At 39.7% G+C, this 20405-nt stretch overlaps 1 protein-coding gene across 9 annotated transcripts in view; it reads right to left on the bottom strand.

Moving 5' to 3' along the window:
* The window catches only part of TUT4 (terminal uridylyl transferase 4), a 143805-nt gene extending 128683 nt beyond the window's left edge, over positions 1 to 15122 (bottom strand). For 2 of the 9 annotated variants that reach the window (XM_027108535.1, XM_027108536.1), the window contains exon 1: positions 14543 to 15121. The gene's annotated coding sequence lies outside the window, so the exon portion shown is untranslated. Of the gene's footprint in view, positions 1 to 14542 lie in introns of all 9 variants that reach the window. The other 7 variants (XM_027108533.1, XM_027108528.1, XM_027108532.1 and 4 more) reach the window with 5 other exon arrangements.
* Positions 15123 to 20405: the final 5283 nt, after the last annotated feature.

Here is a 20405-nt window from a genome sequence, read left to right as displayed (position 1 = left end):
ATGCAACTGCTGGTGGGAATAAAATGATGCAGTTGATGCAGAAAACAGTTTGGAAGTTCCTCAAAAAGTTAAACATGGAATTGCCATATGATCTAGCAATTCTACTCGTAGGCATATATCCAAAAGACTGAAAATAGGGACTCAAACAGATATTTGTACACCATGTTCACTGCAGCATTATTCACAACAGCCAGAAGGTAGACGCAATGAAGCATCTATCAACAGATGAATGGATAAACAAAATGTGGGATACACACAATGGAATATTACTTGGCCATTTAAAGGACGAAACTCTGACACATGCTACAACATGGATGAACCTTGAGGACATCATGCTAAATGAAATCAGTCACTCACAAAACGGCAGATATTGTATGATTCAATTATATAAGATATTGAGAATTGGTAAATTCACAGGGAAAGTAGAACAGAAGTTATCAGGGGCTAGTGGGAAAGGGGAATGGGAAGTCATTGCTTAATAGGTACAGAGTTTCTGTTTGGGATGATAAAAATAGTTTTGGAAATAAATAGTGGCAATGGTTACACAACATTGTGAATGTACTAATGCCACTGAATTGTACACTTAAAAAGGTTAAAACGATAAATTTAATGTGATGTATACTTTACCAGAATAAAAAAAATTTTAACTCAAAATATTTAATCGAAATAATGTGTATTAAGCTTATATAAAATATCACAAACCTCAAATTTTAAATGTCAATCATATTCTAAAATAGCTAAAGGTTTAAAAAACATAACTTTTTATATGGGTAAATCAACTGACAGTTTTTATGATGAAAGGCAAGTAGAATTGTGCCCTCTTCTCTCAAATTCAGTTTTGTAAATAAATGGGATTTCCAAACTAAATTACCTAGATCCTCATCTAAAGCCCAATTAGCTAGGTTTTCCGGATTAATCAAGCCTTTTCCTTCTGTGTTCATCTGGTAAAGCTTTTTTGGCCACTGGTCAAAGAAGTTTAGTTTAAGTCATGCTTCTTTTCACAAGCAATTTGTTGATTAATACAGCCTGAGGTTGCCAATTGTTTTTTGGGCTTTTTTCTAATGAGATATGGAGATCATCTGGATCCCCTAATTATCCAAGCCACACTTTCCTCTTTTTCCTTATAAACAAATAATCAAGAACAAGCTCTATCTATATGAAGAGTTCTGTGATGCAAGATTCACTAGAAAGTTCTTGATTCTTCCAACATCAGGCAGCTCTTTGGTATTTATGTATAACAAAGTAGCTAACACTTTTTAAGTGTTACTTGTTTGTTGGGGAGACAAAGTTTGTCCCACAGGTCCAAAAATTGTGATATGTAACTGTGCTGGTCCTACAACTCTTGTGCTACTAACACCATATTCATTTTGAAATTTCATATACTGTATCCCTTGGAATGGGCCAGGTTATGCTGCAATAACAACCTCTACAACTCAGTGTTTATCACAACATACATTGATTTAACAACTCATGCAAAATCCTCTGTGAATTAAGGTGACTCTCTAAGGCAGCTGTCCTTTATGCATTGGCTCAGCATTCCAAGCTGCTTTAATCTTACGTTACCTCCCATATTAGCAAAACAGAGGGAGAAGGCATAGCACTGCTCACCTTTGCTCACATTTCATTTACCAAAAAAAGCCACATGGCTGCACCTAACTTCAAGGCAATAAGGAACACAACCCTCAGAATGCCTCAAAATAAAGGAGCAGTAACAAGGCTTATCACATTAGTACAAGGTGAAATAAGGCAGTCTCTTTGTCTCGACCCATGTTACTATTTCCCTCCAATCTCTTTGTTCAGGGCTAATTTCATGGTCATGTGATCTGTGCAGTTACAGAGGGCTCCATGCTCAGAAAGATGCTGTGCTTGGTTTAAAGCTCTCCTGTCACCAACTTGAAATTCTTAATAATTTTATCTTTGAATCTGTGTTTTGTAGTGAAGTCTAATAGGACAATGGAACATGCACAGGAGCAGGAGATATATGCAAAATGTATACCTTGCCATTCGTTTCCACCTCATTCTCATATAGATTTGGTGATGTCCCGTGAACACAGAATATCGGTGGAGCCATGATGTGTGGGGAGTTCAGCAAGACTCAATGTGAATATTAAGTAAGCATGTTGTCTACAACTAAGTAAGCAAGGGTACTAACAGCCCAAGAAGCCACACTTTGTTTGAATCATAACTTGCTTCAAACACAGAGGAAAGGCAACGGAATTCTAAGAAACATGTATGATCAAAAAGCCTATCATGTCTTTTCTTACTCATGTTACTTCCCTGTATTAACCAACCACTTATGCTGAAAGTGACAACACAGAAGGAAAGGGAAAGATAGAGCAAGCCACAGTTCCTTTTCCTTTCAGTCCTGCCAAATCAAAGGTAAAGACTGTTGGTAGAATGTGCAAGTATAAGAAATGAAATAAAAACAGCGAGTAAGTTTTGTGCAGTGTTTTCCCTGTTCTGGTAAGAATGAAATATATATGTACAAGCTATGAAATTTGAGCAATTCCACGTAAGAGTTAAATAATCATATATTTGCATTTAAATCTGGCATTGCAAAATACAAAGTTGAACAGTAAAATTCATGCTTATTTAACAATTTTAATGTTCTTTATTTACAATGACATTAAAAAGGAAATAAAACGAGCTGAGAGTAAGATCAAAGAAGAAGGAAAAAACCTTGATGTTTTAGTAACTTTAACAGCACTTTTTTTTCCTGCGTTTTGAACTAGGGACCCTGCATTTTTATTTTGCACTAGGCCCTGCAAATTATGTAGCTGTGCTTTTATTTGCTCAGGTAAAAAAATATAAATCTGGAATTAGTTTTAACAAAGATTAATTTTCAACATTCACATATAAGGTGCTCAGTTAAAAGCTGGAGATACAAAGATAAATAATAGGCTCATGTCTAAAAGGGGAGATAGTCATATAAACAAATAATGACAATATTATGTGACACATGCTAAGGAAACCCTGAGGAAAGAGCCGAAGAAAAAGGCTTCTACATGGAGATAATATTGAGCTGAGAAAGAATTTCTCACTTAAGAGAAGGAGTAAGACAAGATTTGTATGTACTAGACAAAATATACTTCTAAAACTCTGACAGGTTTTTTAGGATGTAAAATAGCATGCATAACGATGAATACAGGAGATGAACTGGGAATGTAAATTGGTACACATATTTGCACACCAACTCAAGTTTAGACTTTAACAAAGAGAAGCCATAGATGATAAGCAGAAGAGTAACACAATTTCTGCTTTAGATTAACTTCTGCAGAACAGGAAGACAGAGAAGAGAGGAAAAGGAGATGTCACAGAAGTAAACAAGAATAGTTATCAATAATAGTAAAAAGTATTAAAAGGTTATTTAGGGGCTTCCCTGGTGGCGCAGTGGTTGAGTCTGCCTGCCGATGCAGGGGACAAGGGTTCATGCTCCAGTCCAGGAAGATCCCACATGCCGCGGAGCGGCTGGGCCCGTGAGCCATGGCCACTGGGCCTGCGCATCCCGAGCCTGTGCTCTGCACCGGGAGAGGCCACAGCAGTGAGGGGCCCGCGTACCACAAAAAAAAAAAAAAAAAAAAAAAAAAGGTTATTTAGGGCCTTAACACAAGCAATTTTAGTGGGATTGCGGAGAGGGAAAAGTTGTGTTAAAGTTAAATGGGTTTCTTCCCAGAAGATGCTTCAATATCCTAATAAGCACTGTAAATCTCTAAGAGTGAGATCTAATTTGCAACATTTCCCAGATTTATTTGACTAAAGAAACATTTTTTGCCAGGACCACCTATCAGCATCTCAAAGGACTGTGAGGAACACAAGTTTTATAACATTGTTCTATGAAACAGAAGTCCAACACTGACTGAGAAAGGCAGAGGGCAGTAGAGGGCTTAAGGCCAGGGTAAAACAATACTAAATGTGAGAAACAGGAAAGAAATCTGACTAAAATACTGCCCAACTGTGTTAAAGACCTAACTACATATATAACACACCAGTCTACTAGTTTATACAATTTACAGATATTTAAGTTCATACTGGGTAGGGGACTGACAGAATGAATATTTCAATAGAGTAAGCAAACACAACAGTAATGGTACTGGTGAGGGGGAAGGATAAAGCCCAAAAGAGGTTATATACAAAGAGATTAGGGATAGATGAGAAAACTAAAGAAATGAGAAAGATGCACATACAGATATTAAGGAGATTTTGGTCAGAAGTAGAACCATTTTGGAACCATATGAGTAGGTGTGTCAAGGAAGGTAGAGTTGAATACCACTGGAATACAGAAATTAAGGAAAAATAAAGATGTTAGGTAACCTTCAGTATTATGCTTCCAACTGCCTGATATGACATCAAAAATTATACCAAAGTATCAGTGAACATAAGGGAGTGACATAGAGGTTCCTAGATTGAAATAACAAAGTCAGGTAAGAAACAGCCAGTAGGGCACCAGTCTTTTTTTTTTCTTTGAATTTTTTAATTTAATTTTATTTATTTTTTTATACAGCAGGTTCTATTAGTCATCGATTTTATACCCATCAGTGTATACATGTCAATCCCAATCACCCAATTCATCACACCACCAACCCCACCACCCTGCCACCTTTCCCCCTTGGCAGTATGACACCAGTCTTAAAAGAAGAAGAATTTTAGAGGAGTATAGAAGAATAGACAGACACTATATAGAAAAACATGGGTCTGGTTTTCTGGCTTTGAGGAAGGAGGTGTGAAGGGAACAAGCTACAAACCCCCTAGAGGATTCAGAATAATGGCTCTCAATCATTTTTCTAACCCATCTGAGAAACAGAATACACAGCCAACAGAAATAAAGAGGAACACAAGAATGGGAGGTGGGAGAGGCTAGCTGTGAGTGGTTTAAAAGACCTTCCAAAGTGATTATGAAACACCTTCCTAAGGAGGTGTACCTCTCATATAATGAAAATTACTGGTTTAAAACTGGTACTATCACAGAAAGCTTAAATACAAGTTCCAAACACTAACTACTTTTTACCTGTATGACAGAATTCAAGACACTGTCTCATACCATAAGTTCCTACAAAAAGTCCTGGAGCCCTTACAAATTTTTCAATTTAAAAAAAAGATTTGTTTAAATAGACATTTCTCCAAAGAACACATTCAGATGGCCAAGAAGCACATGAAAAGCTGCTCAACATCACTAATTATTAGAGAAATGCAAATCACAACTACAATGAGGTATCACCTCACACTAGTTAGAATGGGCAGCATCAGAAAATCTACAAACAACAAATGCTAGAGGGTGTGGAGAAAAGGGAACCCTCTTGCACTGTTGGTGGGAATGTAAATTGATACAGCCACTATGGAGAACAGTATGGAGGTTCCTTAAAAAACTAAAAATAGAATTACCATATGACCCAGCAATCCCACTACTGGGCATATACCCAGAGAAAACCGTAATTCAAAAAGACACACGCACCCCAATGTTCACTGCAGCACTATTTACAACAGCCAGGTCACAGAAGCAACCTAAATGCCCATCGACAGATGAATAGATAAAGAAAATGTGGTACATATACAAAATGGAATATTATTCAGCCATAAAAAGGAATGAAATTGGATCATTTGTAGAGACGTGGATGGATCTAGAGACTCATACAGAATAAGTCAGAAAAAGAAAAACAAATATCATATATTAATGCATATATGTGGAACCTAGAAAAATGGTACAGGTGAACCAGTTTGCATGGCAGAAATAGACACACAGATGTAGAGAACAAATGTATGGACAACAAGGGGGGAAAGTGGTGGTGGGGGATGGTGGTGTCATAAATTGGGAGACTGGGATTGACATATATACTCTAATATGCATAAAATGTATAACTAATAAGAACCTGCTGTATAAAAAAATTAAATAAAATTTAAAAATTTTTTAAAAACAGGTTTGTTTTGAAGATACAGTATCAGCTAATATATTCATTCATTCATTCATTTATCTTTGCACACCTGTAAAGTTAACAGTCTTGCAGTATTTCCACTTTATATATTAATGAGGCACCCTGAGTATATGACTTGCCTAAAATGACACAAATGGGATTGTTTTATGACAAAAAAGAAGAGACATATTTTTTGGTTCAATACTTAGGCACTAAGATATGTCCTTAGCCTAAACCAGCAGTTCTCAAACTTTCTGACCTCAGGATGCATTTATACTCCTAAAAATTACCAAGAATCCCAAGAACTTCTGTTTATGTAAGTTATAGCTATTAACACTTACATCATTAGATATTAAAACTGAGAAATTTTTCAAATACAAAATACACTATTAACTCATTCTATGAGGCCAGTATTGCCTTAATACCAAAACCAGACAAAAACATTACGAGAAAACTATACACCAATGTGTCTTACGAATACAGATGCAAAATCCTCAACAAAATACTAGCAAACCAAATCCAGCAACAAAAAGTTATACACCAGGATCAAGTGTATTCTATACCAGGAATGCAAGGTTGGTTCAATATGAAAATCAATCAATGTAATACACCATATTAATAAAATAAAGGACAAAAACCACACAGTCATCTCGAGTGACACACAAAAAAGCATTTGATAAAATCTAACACCCTTTTACAATAAAAACACTCAACAAATTAGGAATCAAAAGAAACTTTCCTCAATCTGACAAAAAACCCACATGTGACATCATACTTAATGGTGAAATGTTTTCTCCCTTAAGAACAGAAACAAGGATATGTTGTCTTCACGTTTTTTTTAACATTTATCTATTTATTTATTTATTCATTTTGGCCACGTGGCTTGCAGGATCTTAGTTCCCTGACCAGGGATTGAACACAGGCCACAGAAGTGAAAGCACCGAGTCCTAACCACTGGACCTCCAGGGAATTCCCTGTTGTCTTCACTTCTCTTCGACACTGTACCAGCCAGGGCAATTAGGCAAGAAAAAGAAATAAAAAGCATCCAGACTGGAAAAGAAAAAGTAAAACTATCTATATTTGCAGATGACATGATCCCATATGTAGAAAATCCTAAGGAATCCTCAAAAAACCTGTTAGAGCTAATGAATTAGTCCTGCAAGATTACTATCCAAGACCAATATACAAAAATCAATTGTATTTCTACATACTAGCAATGAACAGTCCAGAAGTGAAGTCAAGAAAACAATTCCAGGGCTTCCCTGGTGGCGCAGTGGTTGAGAGTCCACCTGCCGATGCAGGGGACATGGGTTCGTGCCCTGGTCCAGGAAGATCCCACATGCCGCGGAGCAGCTAGGCCCATGAGCCATGGCCGCTGAGCCTGCGCGTCCGGAGCCTGCGCTCCGCAACAGGAGAGGCCACAACAGTGAGAGGCCCGCGTACCGCAAAAAAAAAAAAAAAAAAAAAAAATTCTATTTACAATTGGTACTGTAAATTATACCTCAAAGAAAAAGAAAAAGAAGAATACACTATTACACATTCCAATACCATCAAAGTAATAACAAAAGAAGTACAAGATTTTCTTCAAAAATTGACAAGTGGATACTAAAATGCACACGGAAATGCAAGGGACTCAGAACAGCCAAAAACAATCTTGAAAAGGAAAAGTTAAGTTGGAGAACTCACAACTTCAACTTCGATTTCCCAATTTCAAAACTTCTACAAAGCTACAGTAATCAAGACTGGGTGGTGGGACTTCCCCGGTGGTGCAGTGGTTAAGAATCCTCCTGCCAATGCAGGGGACACGGGTTCGAGCCCTGGTCCGGGAAGAGCCCACATGCCGCGGAGCAAATAAGCCCGTGTGCCACAGCTACTGAGCCTGCGGTCTAGAGCCCACGAGCCACAACTACTGAGCCCATGTGCCACAACTACTGAAGCCGTCACGCCTAGAGCCTGTGCTCCCCAACAAGAGATGCCACCGCAACGAGAAGCCCGTGCACCACAAGGAAGAGGAGCCCCCACTCGCCACAAATAGAGAAAGCCCGCGCACAGCAACAAAGACCCAACGCAGCCAAAAATAAATAAATAAATAAAAGGAAAAAAGACTGGGTGGTACTGGCATAAGGACAGACATACAAATCAACGGAGAATCCAGAATCAATTGAGAAGCCAGAAACAAACAGAGACTTTTATGGTCTATTGATTTTCAACAATGATACCAAGATCATTCAACAAGGGAAAGAATAGTCTTGTCAATAAATGGTGCTAGGATAACTGGATAGCCACATGCAAAAGAATGAAGTTGGACCTCTGCCTCACACCACATTCAAAAATTAACTAAAAATGGATCAAAAACCTAAATGTAAAAGCTAAAACTATAAAACTGGTAGGAAAAAAACACAGGTGTAGATCTTTGTAATTTTGGCTTATATCTCTTGGATATGACTCCCAAAGCGCAAGAAGAAATAGATAAATAGGACTTTATCAAAATCTAAAACTTGGGTGCTTAAAAAAACATACTCAAGAAAATGAAAAGAATTAAATGGCAGTTCCTCAAAAACTAAACATAGATTTACCACATGATCCAGCAATTCCACTTCTGGGTACATTTCCAAAGAACAGAAAGCAGGGACTCAAACAGATATTTGTACACCCACATCCACAGCAGCAGTATTCACAATAGCCAAAAGGCAGAAGCAACCTAAGTGTCTATCAACGGATGAATGGATAAACAAAATATGGTATATAAATACAACAGAACATTATTCAGCCTTAAAAAAGAAGCAAATTCCGACACATGCTAAAACGTGGAAGAACCCTGAAGAAACTGTGCTAAATAAAGTAAGTCACAAAAGAACAAATATTATATGACTCTAATTACATACAGTAGTCAAATTCATAGAAACAGAAAGTAGAATGATGGTTGCTAGGGGCTGAGGGGAGGAGGGAATGAAGAGTTACTGCTTAAGGGCACAGAGTGTTAGTTTAGGAAAAAGGAAAAAGTTCTGGACATGGATGGTGGTGATGGTTGCACAACACTGTGAATATACACTTAAAAATGGTTAACATGGTAAATTTTATGTTATATTTTGCCAAATTTTTTAAATTTAAAAAAAGAAAATGAAAAGATAACCCACAAAATGGGAGAACATTTTTGCATATCATTTATCTGATAAGGGTCTAGTACGCAGAATATATAAAGAACTCTTACAACTCAACAATAAAAATAATCTAATTTTTTTTTAATGAACAAAGGATTTAAATAGACATTTCTCCAAATAAGATATACAAATAGGCAACAGACACATGAAGAGATGCTTAACATCATTAGTCATTAGGGAAGTGCAAATCAAAACCACAATGAGATACCACTTCACCAGCTAGGACGGCAATAATTTGAAAGATGGACAATAACAAGTGTTGGTGAGGATGTGGAGAAATTAGAACCCTCATACATTACTAGCGAAAATATAAGATGGTGCAGCCTCTCAGGAAAATAGTTTGGCAGTTCCTCCATAAAGTTAAACATGAATGTATCAAAACACTCAGCAATTCCACTCCTGGGTATATATCCAAGAGAAATGAAAACATACATCCTCACAAAAACTTTTACATGAATGTTCAAAGAAACATTATTCATAATAGCCAAAAAGTGGAAATAACCCAAATGTCTATCAAATGATGAATGGATAAACAAAATGTGGTATCTCTATAGAATACATTCCACAGAATGTAGTATTATTCAGCCATAAAAAGGAATGAAGTGCTAATACATGATGTATTATGGACGAACCTTGAAAACATTATGCTTAGTGAAAGAAGCCAGGCACAAAAAGCCACATGTTATATGACTCTATTCACGTGAAATATCCAGAATAGGCAATTCCAAAGACAGAATGAGACAGAAAGCAGTTTAGTGGCTGCCAAAAGCTGGGGGGGGGGGGGGGGATGCAGGGTGATTGCTAATGGGCACAGGGTTTCTTTTGGTAAGATGAAAATGTTCTGGAATTAAACAGTAGTGATGGTTACATAACCTTACGAATATACACTGAACTGCATGCTTTTTTTTTTTTTTGGTCACGTAACGCAGCATATGGGATCTTAGTTCCCCAACCAGGGATCAAACCCATGTCCCCTGCATTGGAAGCGCGGAGTCTTAACCGCCAGACTGCCAGGGAAGTCCCTGAACTGCATGTTTTAAAAAGGTGAGTTTTATGGTACTGTAAATTATATCTCAAAGAAAAAGAAAAAAAGAATACACTATTACACATTCCAATACCATCAAAGTAATAATGTTTTCACATTTATCTATCACTCTACATTCCAGATGAGAAAATGAAAGGGGAAAAGGTAAATATCTTCTTAATATTACTATGAAAACAGTTACGACTCAAAGACCCCCAAAAGGTCCCCAAACATAGTTTGAATACCGCTGACCTAAACTAACCCTCAGCACAAGACTGGAGCTATTTATAGTTAATGACCAATCAATTTTAATGTTAATTAAATTATTTAAACTACAGTGTACAGCTGAGACTGACAAAATGCAATCAGATTTCATTATCATCTTAATTCATACTTTATGTTCTTAACAAAACATTTTTTGACAACCTATGCGACTATACTGAATTTAACATCCTCTGCATACTAAATTTTGACAACCTAAGCTTAAGGTGCAACATAGTATAGTGGTTAAGAGCTCTAACTCTAGACTCAGACACCCTGAGTTCAAATCCTGGCTCAGCAGCAAACTAGCTCTGAGATCTTATCCAAGGTATTTAGTCTTTCTGCAGCTACTTTCCTCACCTATAAATACTGGTAATATAAAAGGAGTTGTTGCGAGGGCCGATGAATACTTCTAAGATCTTTAGCAATAAATGAATACATAGTAACTATGCAGTAAGTTACCTATTATCATTGTAAATCAAATACCCATTTAAAACAACCAGATTATTGTGTGTCTTACAAAATACCTAATTTTTGAAAATACAGATTGCTTTGTATAAAGATCAGTAGGACTTTGCTCATCTTTACTAATGAACACCGAGCTTGTATGAATCCTGCCTCTGCTTTCCAGCCCACATTCCCCAATGCCCTATGTTATTGCTTTCCAGTGGTAAACTAGAAAGCAGTCAGCTAACCCAAGCCAAGGAGTGAAAACACTTCCTGTGTAACCATAACAAGGTGATTTCTCCCAGAGTTATTTTTACCTCAAAAGACTCCTCTAAGAAATTAAACATTCTTAGACAATAAGACTTGGATCACAGGATCCTCAAAGAACCAGTCTGGAATACAGCAACTAGAGAGAGGAGAAGAGAGCAGCATACAAAAGATGGCTTGACTATCCAATGAAAACAAGGGTAAATCTATTGATGGAGAAGCCAAGGAGAAAGAAATACTAAAATAGGAATCAAAAAACATAATTTTAATTACAGCTCAACCACTATCCCACTTGGTGATCTCACTTTACACGATAAAAATCCAAAGGTCTTCATTTAACATACACAATAATCTTCACAATCTGCCAGGTACTTCAAACCATTTCTCTCACCACTCTATCCATAACTCCTCAATTCATACCACACTGAATTTCTCACTCTCCCCTAAACACCAAGCCCTATTACAACTTACCACCTTCACACACATTATTCCTTTACTTTGCAATGGCCTCCAGTCTATCCCCTTCTCCACCTGGAAAACTCCTACTCATCCCTCAAGAGCCGGCTTCTTCCCTCCGAACTCCCATAATCTAGTGTGTTGCAATTTATCTGTACATATTATATGACTGAGTTCCCTGAAGCAAGAGGTTGTCTTCAATAATTTTATATCTCTAAAACCTAGCAATGTCTAGCATAAAGTACAAATGCAAATGTTTGAAGAAACAAATGATTAAATGATGAATGAACAAGCAACCTTAGGCAGTTTCTCCTATAAAATTGGAAGAACACTTGATACATCTGAGAAGCAACATGACATATATAATAGGAAGAACGCACAGAGCTGCTTTCAATCTTTCTAACTCTATGCTCTTATGCAAATTAACCTGAGTCAGAGATTCCTCATTTATAAAACAGTTTTCATAGGGTTGTTACACTGAACAAGTGAAAAAAATACATAAACATGTCTAGCACAATGACTGAAACAAAACAGGTAAATCTTAGTGTAAAAAAATTCTAATTTACTTAGTTCAGTGTAATTAATCTTAATTCCTCTAAGAAGAAAAAAGTCTATATATCCTGCTTTACTCCCCTTGCCTATTTGTCTTTCTAGAACTGTTCTTTTTTAGAACATATTTCTATCTGCAGTAACAATCAACTGAATTCAAGCACTTGTAGTTTATGTTAGGAAGTAACACATCTCACTGAATTTGTTATATCAAAATGGTCTCTTTTTTTAAGGATAAACAAAATTTACTGGCATCAGCATTTACAGGTAAGTCTTATTTATAGTTTCTCTGAAACCAGAAACTTTCTGCAGAAATAAAATTCATACACCTTTGTCTATGCAAAGATCCTGATTTGACATTATATGAAGAACACAACATAATTAATCCTGCTTATTGTGCATGTCAAGGTTAACTTTGAGGTCAAAAAGAGTCATCCAATTACTCTTACTAAAATGACTCTACTCTGAGAACTAATAAAAATTCTCTTTAAACAGCTTTTTATTAATCAGACATTTACAATTACAAATAAAAATTTTTATTTTAAAAGGTCTGAAATTATAATGTAGACACTATACTGTTCCAGCTACATTAACTAAAACTAAATGTAATTCTAGATGTGATTTAGGATTTACAATATTGAACTAAACTTATGTGCATCATAACATCTTGTTAGTTTATCTGTATTACTAACAACTTGACCTAGAACAATGAAAAGACTTTAATTTCCTTTTTGTATTTAGATATTTGCTAGACTTAAAACATTAAATGTCAATAACTTTCACTTCCACTTCTGTATTATTTCAAGGAAGCTTTATTTTTTCATTTTCCACACAAGTCAAATGAAAAATTACAACCAGCAGGAAAATTTATCTAAAATAGCTCTTTTTTTAAAAAGTAACTATTTTGTTTGTACTAAATATCATCTTTTTAAAGCATAAAACAACTTAAAATTCTTATCTTCCCCAAAGTATACGGTTTTTAAGAAGCACTCTTTAAAATTTGTTTATAAAAGGATCATAATACACTAGACACTAGTGAATTCATTAATTATCTTAAGCACAGTTTTCTAAAAGAATATTTCAAAACTTTATAAGTTGTGACTAATCAGTACTAGGATGCAATATAGTGCAGCAATTTCTAAGGAGACATACAGCGTTCTGAGCCTAAAACAAATTTCAGCGTACATTTTACTCATATACAGAACACGCTGATAGTAACAACAACAAAAAAAACTTTAAAAAAAAACCATCCTACAATTCACCACCTTGATACGGCATTCTCTCTAAATTATCATAACCAGTTGCAATTATCCAATTTTATTAGCTAATAGTTCTCATTATTTTAAAAACAGAAAAAGGATATGTTCCGTTTCACCAAGTGTTACACATTTCGCTACTACAAGACTGGATGGGGGGGCGATCTTTGGAAACAAAAGGTAACCTGATCCGCTCCAGCTAATTATTAAATGCATGCCAACAATACACAATTCGAATTGCACTTCTGGACACTAAGGAGATCACAAAAGGGAGTAAAACGTCAAATGTGTAAGGAACTACTTTTGTATGAAAAATATATCGAAACGAAGAAACATGGTATACCGAAACTAAGACCTCGCGCAAGGTACAAAATTCATCTGATTAAAAATCTGATAATCTTCTAAAAAGAAAGTATTTAATCAACGTTGTTAAAATAACAGTAATTCACCACATTCAGGTACGACTTGAAATCCCGATGATGTCTTTCTTTCAGGTCTAAATATCTCATTCTTTTGCAATCCGTATACCAGAAGGACCTGAAACCTCTCGCGGAGGCGTACAACACACTCGGCGAGTGCTGTCTGTTTACAAATACGAATCTCAGTTTCCCACGTCAAAAGCGTTCATTACCACCATTCGACCGGGGGGCGGGGGAGAGAGAAGGCGGGCGAGCAAGAAGCGATATCCTCACAGACATCTCTACGTTCTCTCCTCACGACAAGGGCGAGCCCGGAAAAAAATGTTTATTATGTATTATATGCGTGTTTGTGTATTTACATGTTATATACGTACGTCTATATCTAAGCAGGGGTGAAAGAAAAGGCACACATGACAAGGAATCATACTGGACCCCAGAAAATGTTCACTCCTATCCCGTTAACTCAAAATCCGCTGCCCGGGTCTACAGGTTTCACCTCAGGGGCCGAGCGTCCCAGCCTCGCTGTGGAGTTCGGCCCCAAAGCTCCCCGATGCCCTCCTCAGGAAGCCCAGGCCGCCGCCCCTACCTCCCTTATCTCTGCCTCCCCTGGGACACCCGAAGCGCATTCCGGCAAAGAAAGAAGTGTCAGGCCCCAAGAGGACGGCTGACACGGGCTCGGGCCGGGCCGCGACACCTGCGAGCCGCAGCACCTGAGGGCGAAGAGGGGGCCGCCCGGCCTGCCCCGAGCACACCCCCTTGGGCGCCGGGTGCTGCGCCGCGGCCGGAACCTCCGTACCTGCGAGGCCCGCGAGCTACAGGCGCGCGCGGCGCCTCCTCATCTCAGTGGCTCCCGCTCCGCCTCCGCCTCCCGCTGCCGCCGTCACTGCCGCCGCCGCTGGAGGCCAGGACACGACGAGCTCAGGGAACCACCGCCATGTCCGCCGCGCCGCGAACTGCATTGTGGGGGGGAAGGGATGGGGAGGGGGAGGAGAGAGGGGGAGAGAAAGAGGAGGACCCGCTGAGGGGAGGGGGCCGAGGGAGAAGGGGAGCCGGGGGAGAGGGGGAGGGGAGAGAGGGACGGAGCCCCGAAGGGAGTCCTGACCCGGGCAGGGGTAGGGAATAGATGCGCAGGAAACCCCGGAGAAGAGGCGCAGAGGGAAGAGTTTGGGGGTGCCCCCTCCCTCCGTTCTGGGGTCCCCTGGGCACTGGTTAAACCGGGGCGGGGGGTAGTAAACACCAATGGGGGTGGGGCTACGTTCGGGGCCTTGTGGTAGAGACGGGAAACAATGGGGAGGAGGGAAACAACGCCGAGGTGAGAGGACAGCGCACTCACACTCACGCTGAGGGAAGGGGCGAGCGCGCGAGGACACTCTTTAGCCCGCGGGGAGGGGGCGGGGCCCTATAGCGTTGGGGGAAGGTTGAAGTCACAACGGGCTCGCAGGGAGGGGCGGGGCCACCGAGCGAGGGTCGCGAAGTCCATCTCCCCCGCTGGGCCCCCCTGGGGAGCGGCGCGAGGACGCTGGCGTGCTTGAGGAGGCCGGGGTCGCGGGCACTGCCGCGCCGCTCAGGTTGGCTTCCTGGGCTGTGGACCTCCCTACGGAGGCCCCCAAGCGGGAAGAGGGCCCGAAAGCCGTCCCCCAGTGGAAGGAAGCCCCGGCCTTGGACGTGCACCTCTGAGCCTGGCTTACGGAACTGACTCGGCCCGCGCCTCCGCGGACCCTTGGCGGCTAGAGCGGGCTTCTGAACACCAGCGAGTAGGTAGACAGAGGAATCCTCCCGGGTCGCCCCACCATTCCCCGCCTATTCACTTTGCCACCAGCCCACCGAAGCTGGAATCCTTTTCTTTTAAACTGCAGCCAATTCTGGAGTTAAGGAACTCGAGAGAAATCACAAGAGTATCCCACCCTCCACCCCGGTAAAAGATTTAAGAAATCATTTATTTAGTTTCACGTGAGTTTGGAATCAACTACCATCCATGAGCCTTCTCCCCCTCTTGCTTTTAATGTAGGTTCCTCCACATGGTAATTAAAAGTCCCGATCGGAAAGGATAGTTTGGTTAATTTTTTTTAAGATCCCAGCCTTGGAGATTATTCAACCACCCTCTAACCTCAAAGCTGGACAAGTCACACAACTACAGTTCTTGCATTTGACACATGCTGAGGCAGGAAAAGGATATGATAGGTTGGACATGGGGGAAAATGCAAAATCTTAAGTCTTTACAAGATGCTGCCTTATAAAATTTCTCATGATGTGACTCAGAGGCTGGGGCCTGTAAAAGTTTACAGAAGGCCTCTCTGCAGAATCCGTCTTCTTTGCACCCCAGAACTGGATATTTCTTATTTGTGTATTTATGCCTACATGAATCTGAAGCTTGGTGAGAAGAGACCACTAAATGCTAGTCATTGAGCTAGGGAGTTCACATATTTTACCATTTAATTCTTATAACAGGGAATTCCCTGCTGGTCCAGTGGTTAGAGCTCCACGCTTCCACTGCAAGGGGCTCGGGTTCCATCCCTGGTCAGGGAACTGGGATCCCAAAAGCGGTGTGGCAAAAAAAAAATTAAAACAATCCCACGAGGTCCGTGCTACTGCTCTCATTTATAAATGAGAAAATTAGAGCTCTGAGAATTAAGTATCAATACATTTTACTCCACCCGTCTCATGCCAGGGCGCTCCAGTGTAGTGCGTACAGTAGTGGATTTCAAGTCAAAAGAGCTCTACCTGGCTTCAGCACTTATCAGTTGTTTGATTTTGGCCAAATACACCCTCTGAGTTTCTTTATCTGTAAGTTTTCAACGGCAGAATACCTACTTGACAGAGAGGATGTAAGGAAAGTAGCAGGTCCCAAATTTAAAGCCTGTAGAGACATTAAGATGATACTAACATCTTAGTTGCAGAGGAGAGCATGTTAAATTCCACTTGGGTGAGGGTTTAATGGAAGAGGTAGAAGCTGAACCTTGGAGGTTTGCCTACTATGTGCCGGACACAAGTCTGTGATTCGGAGAACATCATTTTGTCTAGAGTGTACAGAAGATAATGAGTCTGAAAACAAAGGCTGGGGCCAGACTGAGAATCCCAGTGCCTCTCTGCTCTTATCCCTTCCAGCTAACGCTCTTCTACCACCTTTCCTATTCCTCAAGATCCAGCTCAACTCCTACCTCCTTTATTAAATCATCTTGATCACCACCCCTGCACACATCACTGAATGTAATTCCTCCATTCTCTGAATCCCTACACATTACTTTTATGAGTCTGACTCCAATAAATTATCAACTTGAGTGCAAATACTTAGCATGTGTATTCCTTATAATGCCTATGTACTCGTTGAATGGAATTTTGGCAACTATACTCTTGGTTATCATCACAATAGAACACACGTATAGAGCAAGTATTTCTACGCAAAAAACAAGGGAACTTAGGGTATAAGAGACTTAATTAGTGGCCAGGGTCATACAGTAAGTCACAGGCAGGCCTAGAATACCAGTTCTGTGTTCTTTCCATTGAATCACCAACATCTTAATGAGAAATTAAATGGTAAATATCTGACGGCTCTGTATAAATACATTAAGGACTTGTATCTGATACTGCTCTGTATATATATACTAAGGACTTATATCTGATACTTGCAAGGAAGACCTCAAGATTGTGGTTAAGTCTCCAAATTTAGCCTTCCAGTTCAGAAGTTCGGGGAGCTCAATTTCACCCAAACTCAGGTGAAAATTACTTACAGCAAAAATCTTATTTCATCATATGTAATGAGGAATATAATTGCCCAATGGATCAATATTCATATTCTATTCTCTTCCTCGGTGATAGGAAAACCCAATCCAAAAATCATCATATTGGATGAAAAGGTGATTTGGTGAGTAAATTAAATCAGAACAAGAAAGGTACCTTAGAGATAAGTCTGCTGAAACCAAGATCTACTGGTAAATCATAAAGGGAACAAATCATAAAGGGCCATGTATGTTATTCAAAAAAACAGGTTTTATCCTGTAGTTAATGGGGAGTTACTGAACATTCATAAGTAAGGGAGAGATATGATCAGATCTGCTAAAGTTTTTTTTCTGAGGCTCCTTTTTTTTCTATATACCTGATTTCTTCAAGGAGAGAGACTTCAGTGGTTGGTAACCTTTTACAGACCCTGACTGATGATAAGCTCCAGTCAAAAAGAGTCCCATAATGTGGTCCTAACCATGTCTTCTTCACCTGTGTATTCCCAGCACCCAGAACAATTCTGATGCTCAGAAAGTACCTAGAAATTGTTTGTTGACACTCTAAGTTGTCTGTAAAGCAGATGATAAGTTCAAAGTTTAAAATTATTGTGATTCTTAAAAATAGCATGCATGCGGGCTTCCCTGGTGGTGCAGTGGTTGAGAGTCTGCCTGCCGATGCAGGGGACGCGGGTTCGTGCCCCGGTCCGGGAAGATCCCCCATGCCGTGGAGCGGCTGGGCGCGTAAGCCATGGCCGCTGAGCCTGCGCGTCCGAAGCCTGTGCTCCGCAATGGGAGAAGCCACAACAGTGAAAGGCCCGCGTACCGCTAAAAAAAAAAAAAGAAAGAAAATAGCATGCAATACCAGAGCCTCAAAGATAGTGTAAAGGATCGATTTCTTTTTGTCTTTTAGCATTCTTAACATTAAATAAGCTAAAATATGTTTAAATGCCTATTTCGTAGTAAACATTCAACAAAAATTGATTCCCTTTCTCCTTAAAATCAAGTTTCTTCTCAGCTGCCCCAGTTTGGATTTAACGTGCCCACAGACTCACACTAGCACATGTGAGTACTTGCTACCCATTGATTCCATTTAATTTGTTCTGAGGATTCATTGTGTGGAATTTTTAACTACAGCCATACCCTTTAGTGTACTTCCTTGAAGTGTTAAAAACGGTCTGTTGGGGCTTCCTTGGTGGCGCAGTGGTTGAGAGTCCGCCTGCCGATGCAGAGGGCACAGGTTTGTGCCCCGGTCTGGGAAAGGTTCCACATGCCGCGGAGCGGCTGGGCGCGTGAGCCATGGCCGCTGAGCCTGCGCGTCCGGAGCCTGTGCTCCGCAATGGGAGAGGCCACAATAGTGAGAGGCCCGCGTACCGCCAAAAAAAAAAAGGTCTGGTTTTTTTTTTCAAAGAGGCTTTTTCTTTAATGTGCATAAGATCTGAGAGTTAGAAAAGACATTAGAGTTCATATAGTTGGATATATCAAGAACATAGATACAGGCCAGGAAATGATGCTATAATTGTAGCCTAGGACCACATTATAAGAGCCACATATGCCATTTTAAAAAATGGCCTTTTTCCTGGAGTTAATGTCACAGAACATTTGCAAGCAAGGCAGAGAGATGATCAGACCTGCTTTCTACAGCAAAATTTACATGCTATGCAGCCCAGGCCCCAGGCACAGAAACTTGTTTTTTTGTTTTGTTATTTTTATTTTTATTTTTTAACCATACAAGCTAGTTGTATTTTATCAACAGGATGCCACAAAGGACCACAATAAAACCAGACTGAAAAGGCTAGATCCAAGATGGTGGGCAAAGTAGGCTAAAGGTCACTGCTTTCCTTGCCTTGATTTATCTCTGTGTTTCCATACCAACCCCTGAGAGCTGAAATACACTTGCCCTGATTTATCTCTGTGTTTGTTTCAAAATACCTCCTGGTATTGGCAGAGATGCTTTGCAGCTGTATTTTAAGAGATACGTGCTTTGAGAGATATACAATGGTCAACTGCTCCTAACCAGCTTTGACTTGATCACAGGAATGTTCCTGCTCAGATGAAACCTGGAGGTATCTGAAAGTTACCTTCACTTCATTACGATGCTAAGATCTCCACCCAAAGTGGGGATTTGTACTCTTCTAGGGACAGTTGGTGCATGAAAAGGAACATGAAAGACTGTGCATGCCCCGGCTGCCCATGAAAATCTCTGCTCCTTTCCTAGAGCTCTGTTGACCTGTTTGCTTAAAATTCCCTTACTCCTCTCCCTTTGGGGAGAGGTGCTTTTAGAGCATGAGCTCCCCTTCTCCATTCTCTGGCCATTGAATAAAAGCCTGTCTTGCTTGTACCAAACTCAGTTTCATTATTGGCAGTGTGAAGCTGAGAGAGAAAGAACTCCCTGATAGAGCCAGGGGATCTTCAGTTCAGCTAGGGCCCCAAGAAGGGGGCCTCGAATCTAATTTGGTAACACAATTTCTGTTTGAATATTTGTACTTAATAGAGAGCTCATTTCTCCCCACATTTATCTATGCTAGATGTTAGAAGTTCTTCCTTTACTGAGCTGAAATCTTTCTACTATAATGTCTTTTTTTTTTGGTAATTCTTACCTCAAGAGTAACACCATGTCTCTTTTTCTTCATGTATAAAAACAAGGATGTGAACTAGATGAACTAGGGCAGGAAAAGTGTCTAAAGGTCTTTAATTCTGACATGAACTCCCTTTAAGTCAGCTATTTTACTTTCTCTAAATCAAATCTTCTCCCCCCTTTTTCTCCAAAACAAAAATAAGATCCAACTCCATTCTAACAATTTGCTTATGACCAATTCTAGTGTGTTAGGACAATCTGCACTCTGATTCATTGTTGTATCCTATAAAATGTCATGCATTCTGTCCAGAAGTAAATCTTCACATATATGGTCAAATGATTTTTGATAATGGTGCTGATACCATTCA

This window comes from Aethalodelphis obliquidens, unplaced genomic scaffold, assembly GCF_003676395.1.
Source record: "Aethalodelphis obliquidens isolate GAN/ISIS:26980383/991018 unplaced genomic scaffold, ASM367639v1 scaffold9, whole genome shotgun sequence".
Lineage (NCBI taxonomy): Eukaryota > Metazoa > Chordata > Mammalia > Artiodactyla > Delphinidae > Aethalodelphis > Aethalodelphis obliquidens.
The sequence above is the reverse complement of the archived record's forward strand: the minus strand, read 5'-3'. Positions and strand labels throughout refer to the sequence as shown.